The sequence below is a fragment of the Zingiber officinale genome, chromosome 9B (assembly GCF_018446385.1).
Source record: "Zingiber officinale cultivar Zhangliang chromosome 9B, Zo_v1.1, whole genome shotgun sequence".
NCBI classification, from domain to species: domain Eukaryota; kingdom Viridiplantae; phylum Streptophyta; class Magnoliopsida; order Zingiberales; family Zingiberaceae; genus Zingiber; species Zingiber officinale.
In genome coordinates this window covers 88,169,998-88,188,474 of record NC_056003.1, presented here as the reverse complement: position 1 = coordinate 88,188,474, position 18,477 = coordinate 88,169,998, and the positions used below count along the sequence as shown (strand labels likewise).

The window sequence follows — 18,477 nt, the reverse complement described above, 5'->3', positions numbered from 1 at the left end:
TGCAGCCCTACCTCACTCCTATTCCCCTAAACCAAACGTCCCCTCAGATTGACATGAAACTAGTTCTTATATATTCATCTACCTCTCCTAATTATATTTATGTCTTCAAATGTCAATTTGACTCAATATATTAAGAACAATAATTTTTTGAACATAAAAATATTTGAAAATTTTAATTCGTACTTAAAAAATTCAGCTAATGGACCATACAAACTCGAATTGACATGAAATTAAATCCTATGAGTTCGGCTAGTTCTCCTGATTATATTCATGTCCTCAAACATCAATTTGATCTAATATATTGAGAGTAATGATTTTTTTAACATAAATTAATTTTTTCAAACATATTTGTGTTAAAAAATTATTGCTTTTAATATATTGAGTCAAATTGATATTTGAGGACATAGATATAATCAGAAGAACTAGCTGAACACATAAGATCTAGTTTTATGTCAATCCGAGGTTGTTGGCCGATTTTGCCCAAAATTGACTAATGGATAAAATGATGTGATATGAAACTAGATTCTATATGTTCGACTAGTTATCCTGATTATATTCATATCCTTAAACTTCAATTTAACCTAAAATATCGAGAGCAATAATTTTTTTAAACATGAATGTGATAGATCGAGTAGTGCGATAGAGGGGGGATGAATATCGCGTTTTTTTTTAAAACTATTCTTTATCTTTTAAAGTCAGAATTAAGCAGCGGAAAATAAAGAGAGACAAAAGTGTTTACTTCGTTCGGAGCCTAGCTCGACTCCTACTCGAAGGCCCGCGGTCCTTGACCGCACCGATGGACAAAGCACTATAATCATTCTTTCCGAAATCCTCGGAAAGAAGTGAATCGTACAAGTACAAATATGTAAGATAGTAACACTCCTACTATCTTACAGAAATTAAGTGCAATACTAAAATAAATATATACCGACAATAGAAGTAGTAAATCGTAGCTCGGTCGACACTGTTGGATGAAGTCGCTTGCAAACTTGATGACGACGTGTAGCGTGAGCAGCTTGTAGAAGAGCACAAGAGTTGATCAGAAAGTTTTATCCAGCCTCTGACTTCGAGCCTCAATTTATAGGCCTTGGGCGTTCGGTCGACCGATCCCACTGTTCGGTCGATCGAACCCGCTCCCTCCTTCCTTTCTAGCCGGAGTCTGAAGTTGGCTCGGAAATCTGCATTAACTGATCTTTAATGGTTCGGTCGACCGATCATGCCTTTCGGTCGACCGAACAAGCTTTTTCCTTGTTCGCTGAAATCTGCCGAGATCTTTATTTATTGCCCCATTAATGTTGATTAGATCGGTCGACCGGTCCTCTGGTTCGGTCGACCGATCAGCCTTTTTTCCTTTCCTGTTGATCTCTGCTGATGATATGTCTTTTGCTGAGTCACCCTGGTCCAGTCGACCGATCTTACTGTTCGGTCGACCGATCATGTTTTGACTAGACTCTGGTCTGATCTGTTCTGAACTGAATTACTACTTTGAGTTTGCTTTGTTCGGTCGACCGAACCACTGGTTCAGTCGACCGATGCAGTCGAATCTGCAGCACAGTGTTATGAAAAAACTTTCCTGCAAAACAGATGTTATAGCAATAATATAAAGCAGGAATAAAATGTAAGACAGTAGAACTGTCACGCCCCAGAGGAGTCTCTGTCCGAAGAAATTTCGGCAGCATCTCCCCTGTACGGCGGACAATCTGAAACTTTTCTACAAGCACTATATACCTCAGCCACATGCGGCTGGAATAATAACAATAAAAGAAAACAAACACCACGCAGTTAATATCAAATTCAGCCTCTGGCTGACACAACCACGCAGTAAAAAAATAAAGCAGCCCACTCGGCTGTACCAAAACCAAAACACAAAACTGCTAGCCGGCTAGGCTTACACAACCAATAACAAATACAAAACACCACATAACAACATCAACTCTCCAAAAATAAAACCAGAGTATCGAGCTAAACAAACTGATACATAAAAACAAGCAAAACATACGTGAAACCGATAAGTCCTCTGATGTGACGTGGGGACCAGCAGACAGGATGCTCCAAGCTACACCATAAATAACCAAAAAATATAGAGTCCACGGGGTGAGTTCAACAACTCAGTGAATACCAATAGACATGCCTAGTAAGATATATCTAACAAGAATAAACATGGAATACAACTTCCTAATCATATATAGGAAAAATGCAAAAACTGAGGAAGCTGTACTCACCAGAACTCCTATCCAGACAAAAGGTCGTCAAACCGAAAGTGTCAATAATCATGTATGCAGGTCAAAAGCATGTATCCAACCAAAATGCAGCAAACACAAACACAATCATAAAATATAAATGCATCAATGCATATGATGCTAATGATGCGTCTGGTCACCGACGCCGGTCGATCATCTCACACACAAATGGTGAGGCCGAGTGGGTAGGGCTGTGACAACTGTACACTCTGCCCTACTCCCGATGAGTGACCGAGTGGACGGGATCCTGTCGGAGTACTCCGTCCTGTGACCCCAAATCATAAATGGGGAGCTCAATGCTCTCATCTCCGACAAGATGACGGGAGGACATCTCGCTACCACGCTGAGTCACCGACCAACGGAGCCAACAGAGTCCACCGTCACGGCTACTACTGCTACACTAAATGCCGGGGAGGAACTGTCTGTCGGCTACCACGCTGAGTCCTCAGACCAACGGAGCCAAACAGCAGAACCGCCACACACCTGCCTGATATACCACTAAACCATGAGTGGGGGTGTGTGCAGTACATGTAACTGGCGATGGGCTCAACCATAGTGGAGCCGACAATCGCACAGCATGCAATCATGATGCATGTCACTATGCATAGCAAAAACTGATCAACATAACCATATCCATATATACAAAATGGGTACTGTAAAAGTGATGGTCACATACCAAAATCTAAAGTACACAGGTCAGATAGAATATCAAAAACCTATGTCCTGAACATAATAAGTATGGAATATCCTGATCAGCATAGAAAAATCCATATATACATAATATGGGTACCACAGTATCAGTAAGCCAAATCCACGGATCTAGGGTATACAAATCCTCTAAGGTATAACAACCTAGACCCAAATCATATCCCTCTTCCATAGCATATGTACCAACAATATACACAGATCAAAGAATCAGGGTCTAAACACCCGAATCATATATGATATACAAATAGAGGTACACAAACCTGATATGGCACAAAAACCTAAGTATCAAATAATCTAAATATATAGGCTAGAAACAACAATCCAAATCCTAGTCCTAACCTCAGTAAGCATGGTATGTCACTCTAGAAACAAAGATACTCATGGTAACAAGATAATCATGGCAATAAATCACGAGATATAAGCACGGATACATCACAGGTGACAAACCTAACATGCTAAGGATATCAAACAGTGACATACCAACGGCAAACATGTTCATTGCATGTAGTTATAAAATACTATGCATATCCAAAGACATTATCATAAAAGATAAGTCAAGAGGTACCCGCCTCCAATAGAAAGGGTCGTATCCAATCCAAATCCAACGTCGAGTTGCTCATCTCGCGTCACAGTCCTGTAATACATAGTATACAGATTTAGCTAATTAAATACCAATTAATTAGCTAAATCAAATCCTCGAGAAACTAACATAAATCCAAATCCAATTATAAACCCTAATTGGATCATTTAACTCCTCAATCAATTCTAATTAATTCATTCGAATTAGGGCTTGCAATAAAATAACCAATCATAATATCTTACTTGATTTAGCCCTAATTCAATACATACCTAATTCATCAACAACATGAATCAATTTCCCTACTTCTTACCTTAATCCACAGCCCAACAAATCCATAGCAAAGACAACTTGCTGTCGGAACAGAGGTAGCTATTGGAAATCAAGAAACGCCCTGCAATGCACTGTCTGGATCAAAATGAAGCTTAAGAAATCGACATCCAAACAACAACCAAATTCTCAGAACAACCTGAGCACCTTACCTCTTCCTCTAATCGCCTGCGATGACCAAGAACCCGACGAAGCTGCTGCTGGAAACCTTAATACCAGAGACTCAGGTCGATAACAAGCTGGCGGCTAGCACTGGACGGCTAGCAGACCAGTGCTAGGGCAGAGGACGATCGGAGTGACGCCGGGAAACTAGGGCTCGGCGTGGAGAGGCTGGAACAGCCCGATCCGGCGGTCGGCAGTGGTACACAAGGACAGATCTAGGGCACGGCTCATAGCACTGCTCGGGTCAAGAGTTGGCAGCGGCGCAGGGCGGCGGTCGTCTGCCGGTGCTAGGGCATAGGGAGCCGCGGGATGATCACCTGGCTGCAGGGGCTGGGCGGCGTCGGCGCACAGATCCGAGAAGGGGAAAGGGCGGCGCTTAAGTGTCGGCGAGAAGAAACGTCTGCGGCACAGGAAGAGACAAAATCGGGCGGCACAGCTCGGAAGAGAGGGGAAGAAGAAGCTTGGCCGGCGTTCAATCGGAGGAGAAGAGATAACCGCCGGCGCTAGGAGGTTAGGGCACGGGTGAATTCGGCGGAGGAGAAGAGAAATGGCACGCACGGGGGGGGAGAGGTTTCGGTGAAAACAGGGAAAGAAAAAGAAATAAATAAATAATTTCAACTTTTCCTCACTTAAATTGGGTAGCCTAAACAGGCTTTCCCGGACCCCATTTATATCCCCGTTAACTCGTCCATACGAGCTCCGAAAAATTCCCGAAAAATTTCGAAAAATTCTCTTATCAATATTCGCCATTTTCGGTATTTTACATTCTCCCCCACTAATAAAAATTTGGTCCCCAAATTTCGTTATCTACCATCAGCAAGTACTAACAACATATATAGAAAGTATGAATGCTGAACGGTAATCTAATTCACATACCTCAAGTGAAAAGATGGGGATATCGAGCTCGGATCGTATCCTCGAGCTCCTGAGTAACTTCCTCGTCCAAACGATACTGTCATCCGACTTAACCAGCCGGATAGTCTTGTTCCGCAACTGACGCTCTTTCCTCTCCAAAATCCGTACCGGAATCTCCTCATATGAAATATCAGGCTGAACTGGAACTGGAATATCAGCCAGCACCTGCGTCGGGTCGGGCACATATCTCCGCAACATAGATACGTGGAATACATCGTGAACTCCTGCCAGAGACGGTGGTGGTGCCAACCGGTAAGCTACCGCTCCAATCCTTTCCGAGATCTGGAAAGGTCCAATGTATCACGGAGTTAGCTTACTTCTGAGATCAATCCCTTCACCCCTTCCGTAGGTGAGACTCGCAGAAAAATATAGTCGCCTGCAGAGAACTCTAAGAGTCTCCGACTCAGGTCTGCATAACCCTTCTAGCAGTCCTACGCCTCTGACATCCTCCGTCTGATAGTACGGACCAACTTGGTCTCAAGCTGAGCTCTATGAGGTCTCAATAACTGGGCCTCCCCAACCTCATCCCAGAGGATGGGTGTCCGACAAGGCCTACCTTACAACGCTTCAACGGTGGCATTTGGATAACCGAATGCAAACCGTTGTTGTAGACGAACTCTACCAATCGATCCAGGAAATCAGTCTTCCGGATCGCTAACGAGTGCGCAGGTTGGGTTAATCAATCAATGATTACCCAAATCGTGTCATGACCTCATCGTGTTCTAGGCAGACTCACCACACAGTCCATGGTAATATGTTTCCATTTGCACTCAGGAATAGAAATCCGCTAAAATAATCCGGCAGGTATCTGGTGCTCAGCCCTCACCTGTTGACAGACAAGACATCTATCTACATTATCCGCGATGTCTGTCTTCATACTGTCCCACCAATAGGAACACCTCAAATCTCGATACATGCGGGTCTTGCCTAGATGGATCGCAAATCGAGAACGATGAGCCTCCTGAAATAGCTCCGACAAAACCGGGTAAGATTGAGGTACGCATAATCTGCCTCGGTAGTATATAATACCCTCCTCGTCTCGTGTGAACTCGGTTTTGGTTGCCCGGAAGCTATCTGGCTGCCTATAAATTGCAAATACAGCCTAGGGCTCTCGGATCCTCGTCCTGATCGACGACTGAACAACCATGGTAACCAGTCTGTGACCACAATTCGGTGGCAAGCTAAAGTCCCTCTGGACTTCCTGCTAAGTGCATCGGCAACAACATCAGCTCTCCTCGGGTGATAGCTAATGGTACAACCAAAATCCTTCAGGAACTTCATCCATCTCCTCTGTCGGAGATTAAGTTCCTGCTGAGTGAACAGACATTTGAGATTTCTTATGGTCAGTGAGAATCTCAATTGTAACACCGCACCGATAATGCTGCCAAATCTTCAAGTCAAACATACTGGCATTCAATCACAAGTCATGTACTGGGTAGTTCTCCTCATACTCCCTCAACTACAGAGAAGTAGGAGACTACCCTGCCGTGCTGCATCAAAACAGCGCTCAACCCTGTAGAGATGCGTCGGTATAAAGCACTAATCCGTCCTCTCCAAAAGTTAAAACCAAAATCGGAGCCGACACTGGTCTCCGCTTCAGCTCTTAGAAGCTGGTCTTGCAATCCTCAGTCCAAGTAAACTTCACGCCTTTCATGGTCACGCGTGAAAGTAGCATAACTATGCGAAAGAAACCCTCGACGAAAGGTTTGTAATATCCTGCCAGTCCCAAGGACTGCGGATCTCCTGCACTGATTTCGGCTGCTCCCAACGGTAACAACCTCTATCTCCTGTGGAACCACGGTACACTCCGACTGGTGATCGTGTGTCCCAAACATCATCACATAAGACAATCCAAATCAGCACTACTGATAATCACATATAGATATTCTCGTCGAATCATCTCTAGATCTATGCAAAGGTGGTGCACGTGACTCACCTCGGATCCGAAATAGATCACCACATCGTCAACAAAGACAATGGAAACCAATCTAAACATCCTAGGAATACCCATATCATCGAGTCTATGATAACATCTAGGGCACCACAAGCACTAATGGTAAAACCAAGACACAAAATGTCCGTATCACAGACATTCCTAACCATGAGATCCTCAACAATAAATAGATCTAATCACCAACGATATATAATCACCAAAGAATAGAACCTCCAGTGTGAGAGCAATGCTCTATCACACAAAATATCATACATGTGGGAGCAACGCTCTACCACAAGAAATCCTCCATATGTAGGAGCAACGCTCCACCACAAATAATCCAGAATATATATCCACAATAAATATGGGAGCAATGCTCCGCTACAAACAATCCGTAATATGTAGGAGCAATGCTCCACCACAAACAATCCAGAATATGTGGGAGCTACGCTCTACCACAAACGATCCATAACATGTGGGAGCTACGCTCTACCACAAACAATACATAAGTGCCCAAAGCACCTAACTATCTGGCTAGAGACTGCACAAGATCTCTCTACCACAGACCAATGTGGGTAGCCTAGGGTATAACCATCCAGTAAGCAAATCAAATCCATAGTCAACTTTATCGTCATCCTAGTGAGTCGGTCACCCACTAATAGGAGAATTAGTTGACAGGGTAAAACAACCAATATCATAATGTAGACCTTTAATATTCTACATTTAACATAGGTAGAATCATCATGATGCTACTAACCATACATCTGACATACATGCACACACCACATATGTATGATCGACATAATCCTCCAATTGGTTCACACCAAAAATACTCACATCATAGGTATAAATCACCGTGATACCTCCAACAATGTATACCGAACTCGTGTGCATATATCATCATAGGTAAAATTAACAATACCCTCAAACAACACTCACATGACAAATATACACATATGCCAAGAATATAATCAACATATACTTCCAGTAATCAACAAGATACCTCAGATACCACACCAAACACAGATGTACATATCACAACACCGATGTAGTCGACAAGATACTTCCAACATGGCATTCACACCCATGTGCACATACCACGACACATATTTAAATCGATAAGACACCTCCAATATGTCAATCAAACACGTACAGCTAACTAAATAGCTATAATCCACAAGAAACCTACAATAACCATATCTAGACGGAAATACCCTCACTATCCACAAATGAATTATCCATCATAGAACTCCTTCAACTCATAACAATCATATGTACACTTCATAGATATGCATAATCAGCATATTTAATCCAATCTATCACACAAATCATATGCCACCTTCTAAGTTATCCAATTAGGTACATACAGTCTAAAATTAAAGTATCCATAGAATATGATACATCGATCCTCCATAGACTGACCAAAATCGACAATGATATACGATCAACTCAGTCTTTTCCACATCAGTACAAAACATGTACTCAAATGTGCTTTAGATACCAAACTAAGCACAAACTACCCAAAGATTCAGATCGGACCAATAAAGCTAAATCGGTCATCTATTAACTAATCAAGAATACCTTAATCCTCCATAAGCTACTAAGGTATATCAATCTACGACTACCCAAGTCGACAAGCGTAAGTCAGTCTTTCACTGACCCATCTAACAAGAGTAAACCAGTTATCTACTGATGTAATTAATTAAGATAAAATGATATACTACTGGCTAGATCAACATGAAGATATAGATACTATCTACTACCCAGCTAATACTAGCAGAGGCTGGTATGTGCCTCAATATGCTAATCAACTAGTAGTAATAGAAGCTAATACTACTAATGGTGTGATATGAAAAATCAGCAGAGACCTGTAATCCTTGATCTCTATTCCGGTCTACCATGATCAGTGATTTACCTAACACATAAATTATATGATATATCAACTAGACAGGTACCAATAAATAATGCTAATACAGGTCATAAACTGTAATAGTGAACATGGCATATACTAACAAAAAGGTAGGACAACAGTATACCAACATACCTCCTATAGCTTGGAGATGTCCTGCTGCTGCCAGGTCCCAAAATCCGAAAAGTCACATCGAGAAGACCAAAACACAAAATCCGAAACACCGGAAAAATAAGACACGTAAGTCGATCTCTGATACCAAATAAATTGATATCAGACAAATCTCGAAAATCCAAAACACATAGCAAGTATCGTATACCTGCTCTGATACCACTAAATTGTCACGCCCCAGAGGGGTCTCTGTCCGAAAAAATTTCGGCAGCATCTCCCCTGTACGGCGGACAATCTGAAACTTTTCTACAAGCACTATATACCTCAGCCACATGCGGCTGGAATAATAACAATAAAAGAAAACAAACACCACGCAGTTAATATCAAATTCAGCCTTTGGCTGACACAACCACACAGTAAAAAAATAAAGCAGCCCACTCGGCTGTACCAAAACCAAAACACAAAACTGCTAGCCGACTAGGCTTACACAACCAATAACAAATACAAAACACCACATAACAACATCAACTCTCCAAAAATAAAACCAGAGTATCGAGCTAAACAAACTGATACATAAAAACAAGCAAAACATACGTGAAACCGATAAGTCCTCTGATGTGACGTGGGGACCAGCAGACAGGATGCTCCAAGCTACACCATAAATAACCTGGTACCTGAAAAATATAGAGTCCACGGGGGTAAGTTCAACAACTCAGCGAATACCAATAGACATGCCTAGTAAGATATATCTAACAGCAATAAACATGGAATATAGCTTCCTAATCATATATAGGACAAATGCAAAACTGAAAGGTAACTGAGGAAGTTGTACTCACCAGGAACTCCTATCCAGAACAAAAGGGTCGTCAAACCGAGAGTGTCATAAATCCTGTATGCATGTCAAACATATGCATCCAACCAAATGCAGCAAATAAATGCAGCAATGCGTATGATGCAAATGTCATGGTCACCCCTGACGCCAACCATCTCACACACAATGGTGAGACCGAGTGGGTAGGGCTGTGACAACCGTGCACTCTGCCGTCACTGCTCCTGATGAGTGACCGAGTGGACGGGATGCTGTCGGAGTACACCTATCCTCCTACACCAAATCATAAATGGGGGAGCTCAATGCTCTCATCTCCCGGTACACGATGACGGGGAGGAATCTCTGCCGGCTACCACGCTGCGTCACCTGACCAACGGAGCCAAACAGAGTCCACCGTCTGCCGGCTACTACGCTGCTACACTAAATGCCAGCGGAGCCAAACAGAGCGGAACTGACTGCCGGCTACCACGCTGAGTCATATGACCAACGGAGCCAAACAGCAGAACCGCCAAACACATGCCTGATATACCACTAAACCATGAGTGGGGGTGTGTGCAGTACATGTAACTGGCGATGGGCTCAACCATAGTGGAGCCGACAATTGCACAGCATGCAATCATGATGCATGTCACTATGCATAGTAAAAACTGATCAACATAACCATATCCATATATACAAAATGGGTATTGTAAAAGTGATGGTCACATACCAAAAATCTAGAGTACACAGGTCAGATAGAATATCAAAAAAAAACCTATGTCCTGAACATAATAAGTATGGAATATCCTGATCAGCATAGAAAAATCCATATATACATAATATGGGTACCACAGTATCAGTAAGCCAAATCCACGGATCTAGGGTATACAAATCCTCTAAGGTATAACAACCTAGACCCAAATCATATCCCTCTTCCATAGCATATGTACCAACAATATACACAGATCAAAGAATCAGGGTCTAAACACCCGAATCATATATGATATACAAATAGAGGTACACAAATCTGATATGGCACAAAAACTTAAGTATCAAATAATCTAGATATATAGGCCAGAAACAACAATCCAAATCCTAGTCCTAATCTCAGTAAGCATGGTATGTCACTCTAGAAACAAAGATACTCATGGTAACAAGATAATCATGGCAACAAATCACGAGATATAAGCACGGATACATCGCAGGTGACAAACCTAACATGCTAAGGATATCAAACAGTGACATACCAACGGCAAACATGTTCATTGCATGTAGTTATAAAATACTATGCATATCCAATGACAATATCATAAAAGATAAGTCAAGAGGTACCCGCCTCCAATAGAAAGGGTCTCATCCGATCCAAATCCAACGTCGAGTTGCTCATCTCGCGTCACAGTCCTGTAGTACATAGTATACAGATTTAGCTAATTAAATACCAATTAATTAGCTAAATCAAATCCTCGAGAAACTAACATAAATCCAAATCCAATTATAAACCCTAATTGGATCATTTAACTCCTCAATCAATTCTAATTAATTCATTCGAATTTGGGCTTGCAATAAAATAACCAATCATAATATCTTACTTGATTTAGCCCTAATTCAATACATACCTAATTCATCAACAACATGAATCAATTTCCCTACTTCTTACCTTAATCCACAGCCCAACAAATCCATAGCAAAGACAACTTGCTGTCGGAACAGAGGTAGCTATTGGAAATCAAGAAACGCCCTGCAATGCACTGTCTGGATCAAAATGAAGCTTAAGAAATCGACATCCAAACAACAACCAAATTCTCAGAACAACCTGAGCACCTTACCTCTTCCTCTAATCGCCTGCGATGACCAAGAACCCGACGAAGCTGCTGCTGGAAACCTTAATACCAGAGACTCAGGTCGATAACAAGTTGGCGGCTGGCACTGGACGGCTGGCAGACCAGTGCTAGGGCAGAGGACGATCGGAGTGACGCCGGGAAACTAGGGCTCGGCGTGGAGAGGCTGGAACAGCCCGATCCGGCGGTCGGCAGTGGTACACAAGGACAGATCTAGGGCACGGCTCATAGCACTGCTCGGGTCAAGAGTTGGCAGCGGCGCAGGGCGGCGGTCGTCTGCCGGTGCTAGGGCATAGGGAGCCGCGGGATGATCACCTGGCTGCAGGGGCTGGGCGGCGTCGGCGCACAGATCCGAGAAGGGGAAAGGGCGGCGCTTAAGTGTCGGCGAGAAGAAACGTCTGCGGCACAGGAAGAGACAAAATCGGGCGGCACAGCTCGGAAGAGAGGGGAAGAAGAAGCTTGGCCGGAGTTCAATCGGAGGAGAAGAGATAACCGCCGGCGCTAGGAGGTTAGGGCACGGGTGAATTCGGCGGAGGAGAAGAGAAATGGCACGCACGGGGGGGGAGAGGTTTCGGTGAAAACAGGGAAAGAAAAAGAAAAAGAAATAAATAAATAATTTCAACTTTTCCTCACTTAAATTGGGTAGCCTAAACAGGCTTTCCCGGGCCCCATTTATATCCCCGTTAACTCGTCCATACGAGCTCCGAAAAATTCCCGAAAAATTTCGAAAAATTTTGAAAAATTCTCTTATCAATATTCGCCATTTTCGGTATTTTACAAGAACTGTCTTGATCTCAACTTTGAAACTTTCCCGGTTTCTTCAGTTGGATCAGCGACCTAAGGTTGTTCCCTTCGGGAACCCGGCCTCACTGTCGCTCCTCCAGTTGTTTACCTCAACCTACCTGTCAAACTTAGATCCTCCAGATCTAGTTTGGACTTTTCACTCAGCCTTGATCGGCTCCCCGGGACTTTTCCTTTTGATCTTCGGTCCTCCAGATCTCTCGATCACACCGCCAAGCGTCGGGTCCCCTTGACCTGCTTGGACTTGCACCTGGGTTCCACGATCTGCTAAGATTTCTCCACCTAGCCTCCAACTAGGACTTTTCTGGTTGAGTAAACATCCTGCACACTCAGTCAACTTGTTAGATCATAATAAGACTTAACTTGAACTTTTGACAACATCAAAACTCAGGTTTGATTCTGGTGCAACTTGCACTAACAATCTCCCCCTTTTTGATGTTTGGCAACCAAGGTTCAAAGTTAAGTTAAAAATATGCAACAAATAAATAAACAAGCAATTTGATTTTTAAATTCTCCTGCTGAGTTAGACAACTCCCCCTAAATTCATTATCTCTCCCCTTTTACATACATCAAAAACAAAAGAAGACCAACAAACCAAAAAATGTATAACAACTTTAACTAAGTGCTCAAAAAATACATGAAAATGAAAAGGTAATTTTAATATTCAAAAATAATATAAAATAATTTTGAAAATTTTACTAAGTTAAAAATATAAAATAATTTTGAAAAAATAATTATCCTAAGTTAAACAAATACTTTGAAAAAGAGAAATTTTTACTAAGGTAGAAATAATATTAAAGAAACCAAATTTTGAAAAGTATTCCTAAGTAAAATCTTTTGAAGAGAGTAAAGGTTTACAAGTAAAATAATTTTACTAAGTTAAAATTTCTAAAACCAACTTTCAATGTAAAATGTTTATAAAAGGAATTAGAAAAAGATTTCAAACATCATTTTTAAAAGTTGAAAAATAGGAAAGAATAAATAATTTGAAAAATACAAATTAGGATTTTCAAAAATTTTGAACATTTCTATAACTCTTTAAACATTTTAACACTTTAAAAGTTTTAACAAGTTTGCTAAGTGTAAAATTAATTTTGAACACTTAAACTATATGAAAAGAATTTTAAAAAAAATTATATTTTGAAAGAATTGTTTTAAAAGCCCTTTTGAATTTTTATAAAGGAAAATTTTAAAACAAATTTTCAAAACTAATTTAAAAGTCTAAATAATTTTGAACATTTTTGAAAGAAAAAGAAAAAATTTCAAAAAGAATCCAAGAAAGATGAAACAATTTTTTTTTAAAAATAGCTCCCCCTAAAATTGATATTTATCCTAAAAGTCCAAGCATGGTTAGGTAAACTAAGGAAAAGATGTCCTTATGATGAAATGTCCAACTTTTGTTTAAGGCTAACTATCACAAGATAGTAGCTATTGACTTAGGTTGGTCAACTTGAGTATTTAGTACTAACTAGGTTTTTACTAGCTAGTTAACTCAAATTGATTCATGTATGTTGTTTAAAGCCCAGATTTATAGCGATGCACTGACATAAGCATCTGAAATCTTGGGCAAGGTCCTAAGCATCTCACCCATTCTAAGTTATCAAACAAGGGATCCTACTATTCTTGTGAGATGCTGGCTTCTAAAACTATAGGAACATGCAAATCTACGGTAAGACCTAGGCTACTCTAGAAAATAAAATATTTTGAAAGAATTTTGTAAACAAAAATTTTGAAAGAGGATTTTTACAAAAATAATTTTGAAAAATAAACTAATTAATAATTTTCAAAATAAAACCTATTCTATTAAACACATCCAACAAGTATGCAAAAATAAGTAATCAGAACTACAAATTTTAGGACAAGGTTCAAATACAAAAGTTTGATCAGTCACACTAGTCCAGAAAGACATATAAAGAGTCAGATGTCAGGAGGTGGAGGATCATGGGAAGAACGAAAATAGCTAAACATCCTAGTCTGCTGTGCCTCCAACGTCTCTACACGTCGAGTAATATCCTGACGAAAATCTGTCAGTTGATCCTGAAACATCGTCTGAAGAGAGTCGAAACGACCAAAAATATCGTCTCGGAGCTGACTGAATGGATCACTAAAGTGAGGAGGAGGGGTTGTAGATGAAGTCGCCTGAGCAGCATCAAAGACTGGAGTCTGAGAGTACTCAATAGCTAACGATGGTATATAGGGTTCCTCTACAGCAATGGGGATGTCCTCAGCATCAACCGCTTCCTCGACAGGTGGAACATAGTACAGATGAGTACGCTTGTAAACCAGACCCTGAGAACTAGCCTTAATCCCAGCCAAAGACATTTGTCGAATACCTATGAGATCAAAATCAGACAACTCAATCAACTCACCACGCCCAACTCCTACACCTAAGGAGGCTATAAAAGCAGTAAGAATATAACAATGAACCATGTGTACCTTAAATGAGGTACTATAGCCAGAGTAGTAGATTATGGATTTAAAAACCCAATAAGCAAGATCTATATCCAATTTATGCTTAAGGACATACATCAGAAAAAGGTGAACAGGACGTAGAATTGCCTGGTCTCTGGATGACAAAGGATGTATGCATGAGACAACCATTTTGTATAGTGCATTGTCGTTTGAGCTTAGTGGGACGGATGACATCTTCCTTGGTCGACGACCTTGGAAGAAATCAGCATACATAAGATCGAGAGTGAGATGAGAAAATGGCTCGGGCAAGACTTTAGGGTATGATGGATAAGGAAAGATCCGAGTATGTGATCGACGCATGCGGAGGAAGTGAGAGAACACATCAAAATCAAATAACATATCTCTTGATGTAACTCTAGTCTTAAAATGATACGTATCAATCTCACATAAATTATGGTAAAATTCAGTGCAGAGTGTGGGATTATAAGCATATCTACAAAGAACCAGACTGACCAATGAGTAATGTTGAATAATGTCGACAATTTCAGGACAATAGGTTTGATAAAATGGTAGATCAAGACATCTAGTACCCACAACTAAAAAGGTCTTGTTTGAAAAAGATTGATGTAAGTCTTCTGTGGAGAACCTAGGGTCCTAGCTGGGATTGGAGGAACTAGCCTCCTTTTGGGCAAGTTTACGCAATTTTTCACTAAAAGAAAAGAGAAAACAATAAGTAAATTTGCGATAAGAAAAGACTAAACCTTAAATCATACCGAGGCATGGTTTGTGAACGCAGAATTTCGACAGATTCCCGGAGATGTGAAGAATAGGAAGAGATGTTTGAAGAAGAACTCGAGGTTCTGTGGGTGTTTTATAGAGCTTTATCGGTCGACCGATAAGCGGATCGGTCAATCAATCCAATAAATTCGAAGGTATCTCGCGCAACGTGGTAGATGTTCGGTCGATCGAAAACCCATATCGATTGACCGATAAAGTAAAGATCAATGACTTTTCGATTTCCATCACAGAGAAGTAGACAGATCATAAATTGTTCGGTCGACCAAAACATTTATCGGTCGACCGATTTGTTAGAGTGTATACTAAAAGCCTAGCTTTTGGTATAAACATTTATCTAGAAAAAAGAATCACATTGGTCAAATGTCTACATTTATGATAAATGTAGTTGTTCAATTAATTTATATTATAGATAACATGGTGTGTGGTGTCACACATAGAGGATAATGTTATCAGCACCTTATAAATTATAAACAGTAGCTCACGACCAAGATGGAAAGGAACAAACCATTAGAAGGTCGTAGTGTAATTAGGTATTAGTTTATCTTAACTATATAATTACACTAGTACACTTAAAGTATATTGAGTAGGATCATTAGAGGTCGTTTCCTTTTATACTGACTTTATAAAGGAACAAAGACCTCAGTTATTATGGAAGTGTGTGCTCTTAATCCTAATATAATAACAAGCACATATATTTGATATTCATTTCTTTAATTTATCAATGGGTGAGATTTAGTTCGATAAATCAATAAGCCCGATAAGTTGGGAAATGATGTTACTTATAGTGTGACTTGTTGATTATAGAAGGGAACTGTGTCCTAGTAATTTAGGTTGATAATGTCCCCAAGAGGAGCTCATAAAGATTGTCATGTTAAATCCTGCAAGTGGACTTAGTCCGACATGACGATAAGGTTGAGTGGTACTACTCTTGGACTAAGATATTAATTAAATGAGTTGTCAGTAACTCACTTAATTAGTGAACATTCGACATCTTAAACACAGGGAGACTAACACACTCATAATAAGAAGGAGCCCAAAAATATAATTTGGGATTGGTGCGGTAGTTCAATAATAATTCTTTAGTGGTATGAATTATTATTGATGAAGTTAAGTTGTGTGTTCGGGGTGAACACGGGAAGCTTAATTTCATCGGGAGACCAAAACCAATTCCTCCTCTCGGTCCCTATCGTAGCCTCTTGTATATAGAGATTTATACCCACCATATACCCACCTACTTACCCACTTTTGGTGGCCGACCAAGCTAGCTTGGAACCCAAGCTAGGGCCGGCCAAGACCCAAAGGTTGAGCCAAGTTGGTGGCCGACCAAAGCTTGGGTCCCAAGCTTAGGTGGTCGGCCACTAGAAAATTAAAAGGAATTTTTATTAAAATTATTTCTTATGTGGATATCATGGTTTTAAAAGAGAGTTTAAAATTTAAATATTTCATTTTATAGCTTTCTACAAAAGATTAAGAAAAGATTTGAAATCTTTCCTTATTTGTAGATTGAAAGGAGATTTTAATTTTGAGAAAACTTTCCTTTTTTAACCATGTTCATGTTTTAAAAGAGAGTTTAAAAATTAAATATTCTCTTTTATTAGTTTCTACAAAAGATTAAGAAAAGATTTGATATCTTTTCTTATTTGTAGATTGAAAAGAGATTTTAATTTTTAGAGATAACTTTCCTTTTTGGAAATTATCCACATGTTTAAAAGAAAGATTTTAATTTATAAAATTTTCTTTTTACTAACCATGAAGGGATTAAAATTATTGGAGAAATTTTTATAAATTTCTGGAGACAAATTAGGAAGTTTTAATTAATTAAAACTCTCCTTGTTTATAGCTTGTGGTGGCCGACCATTATTATTAAGAGAAGAAAATTGTTTTTAATTAAAATAATTTTTCTTTTTCATGGCAAAGAAATTAAGGAAGTTTTTATTTAAAATTTCCTTATTTGCTAAGACCAAGGATTATAAAAGAAGAGGTAAAGGTGCCTTAATGGCTAACAACTCTATTCTATTCTTCCTCTCTTTTCCTCTTTGGTGGCCGACCCTAGCTTCTCCCTCTTCTCTTCTTCTTGTGGCCGGCGGCAACCCCTCTTGGAGCTCTTGATGGTGGCCGGTTCTAACTAGGAGAAGAATGAGAGAAATAAGATTTTGTTTCATGCATCCCTTGGAGCTTGGTGGTGGTGGCCGGACCTCTACTTCTCTTGGAGAATTGTGGTGGCCAAAACCTAGAAGGAAGAAGAAGGTGCTTGGTGGTTCTCATCTCGGAAGATCGTTGCCCACACAACGTCCGAGGCTAGAAGAGGAATACAGTAGAAGATCAAGAAGTCATTAAATTTTACAAAGGAAGGTATAATTAGTAATTAATTTCCGCATCATACTAGTTGTATTTCTTTTGTATGAATTCCAAACTAGGGCTGTAAACGAGTCGAGCCGAGCTCGAGCCAGCCTTGGCTCGAGCTCGGCTCGACTCATTTTATGCTAGCTCGGCTCGAGCTCGAGCTCGATTGAGCTTATAAATTTGAGCTCGAACTCGACTCGATCATTTAATCCAAGGCTCGAGCTCGACTCGAAAAGCTCGAATTAAAAGCAAGCTTTCGAGCTCGAGCTCAAGCCAATCATAACTTGAGCTTATTTTACTGCAATTTTAATAACTTCATCGAATTCACCCATAAAGCTGATCAAATACAATTATCTATCTTTCTAATAAAAAAGTTAAATTACTGAACATCAAAACATAATTATTCTCAAACTTCATCCCAACATAATTTACACCAAATTCAAAAACATAATATTCCAAAATCCAAACCTGCTCAAAATATTAAATTTCTACAACATATTCATCTTCATCCACAAAATTGATCAAAATACAATTATCTATTTCTCCAATAAAAGAGTCAAATTACTGAACATCAAAAAATGACCCGATATAG

At 40.1% G+C, this 18,477-nt stretch overlaps 2 long non-coding RNA genes across 2 annotated transcripts; both read right to left on the bottom strand.

Moving 5' to 3' along the window:
* Positions 1–3,542: 3,542 nt before the first annotated feature.
* On the bottom strand, positions 3,543–4,094 carry LOC122022763. Its single transcript, XR_006123081.1, has 3 exons — positions 4,008–4,094; positions 3,839–3,919; positions 3,543–3,582 (listed from the first exon to the last, which is right to left on the bottom strand). It is a non-coding gene; the product is annotated as an uncharacterized LOC122022763 (long non-coding RNA).
* Positions 4,095–11,054: 6,960 nt separating this feature from the next.
* On the bottom strand, positions 11,055–11,800 carry LOC122022570. Its single transcript, XR_006123020.1, has 3 exons — positions 11,520–11,800; positions 11,351–11,431; positions 11,055–11,094 (listed from the first exon to the last, which is right to left on the bottom strand). It is a non-coding gene; the product is annotated as an uncharacterized LOC122022570 (long non-coding RNA).
* Positions 11,801–18,477: the final 6,677 nt, after the last annotated feature.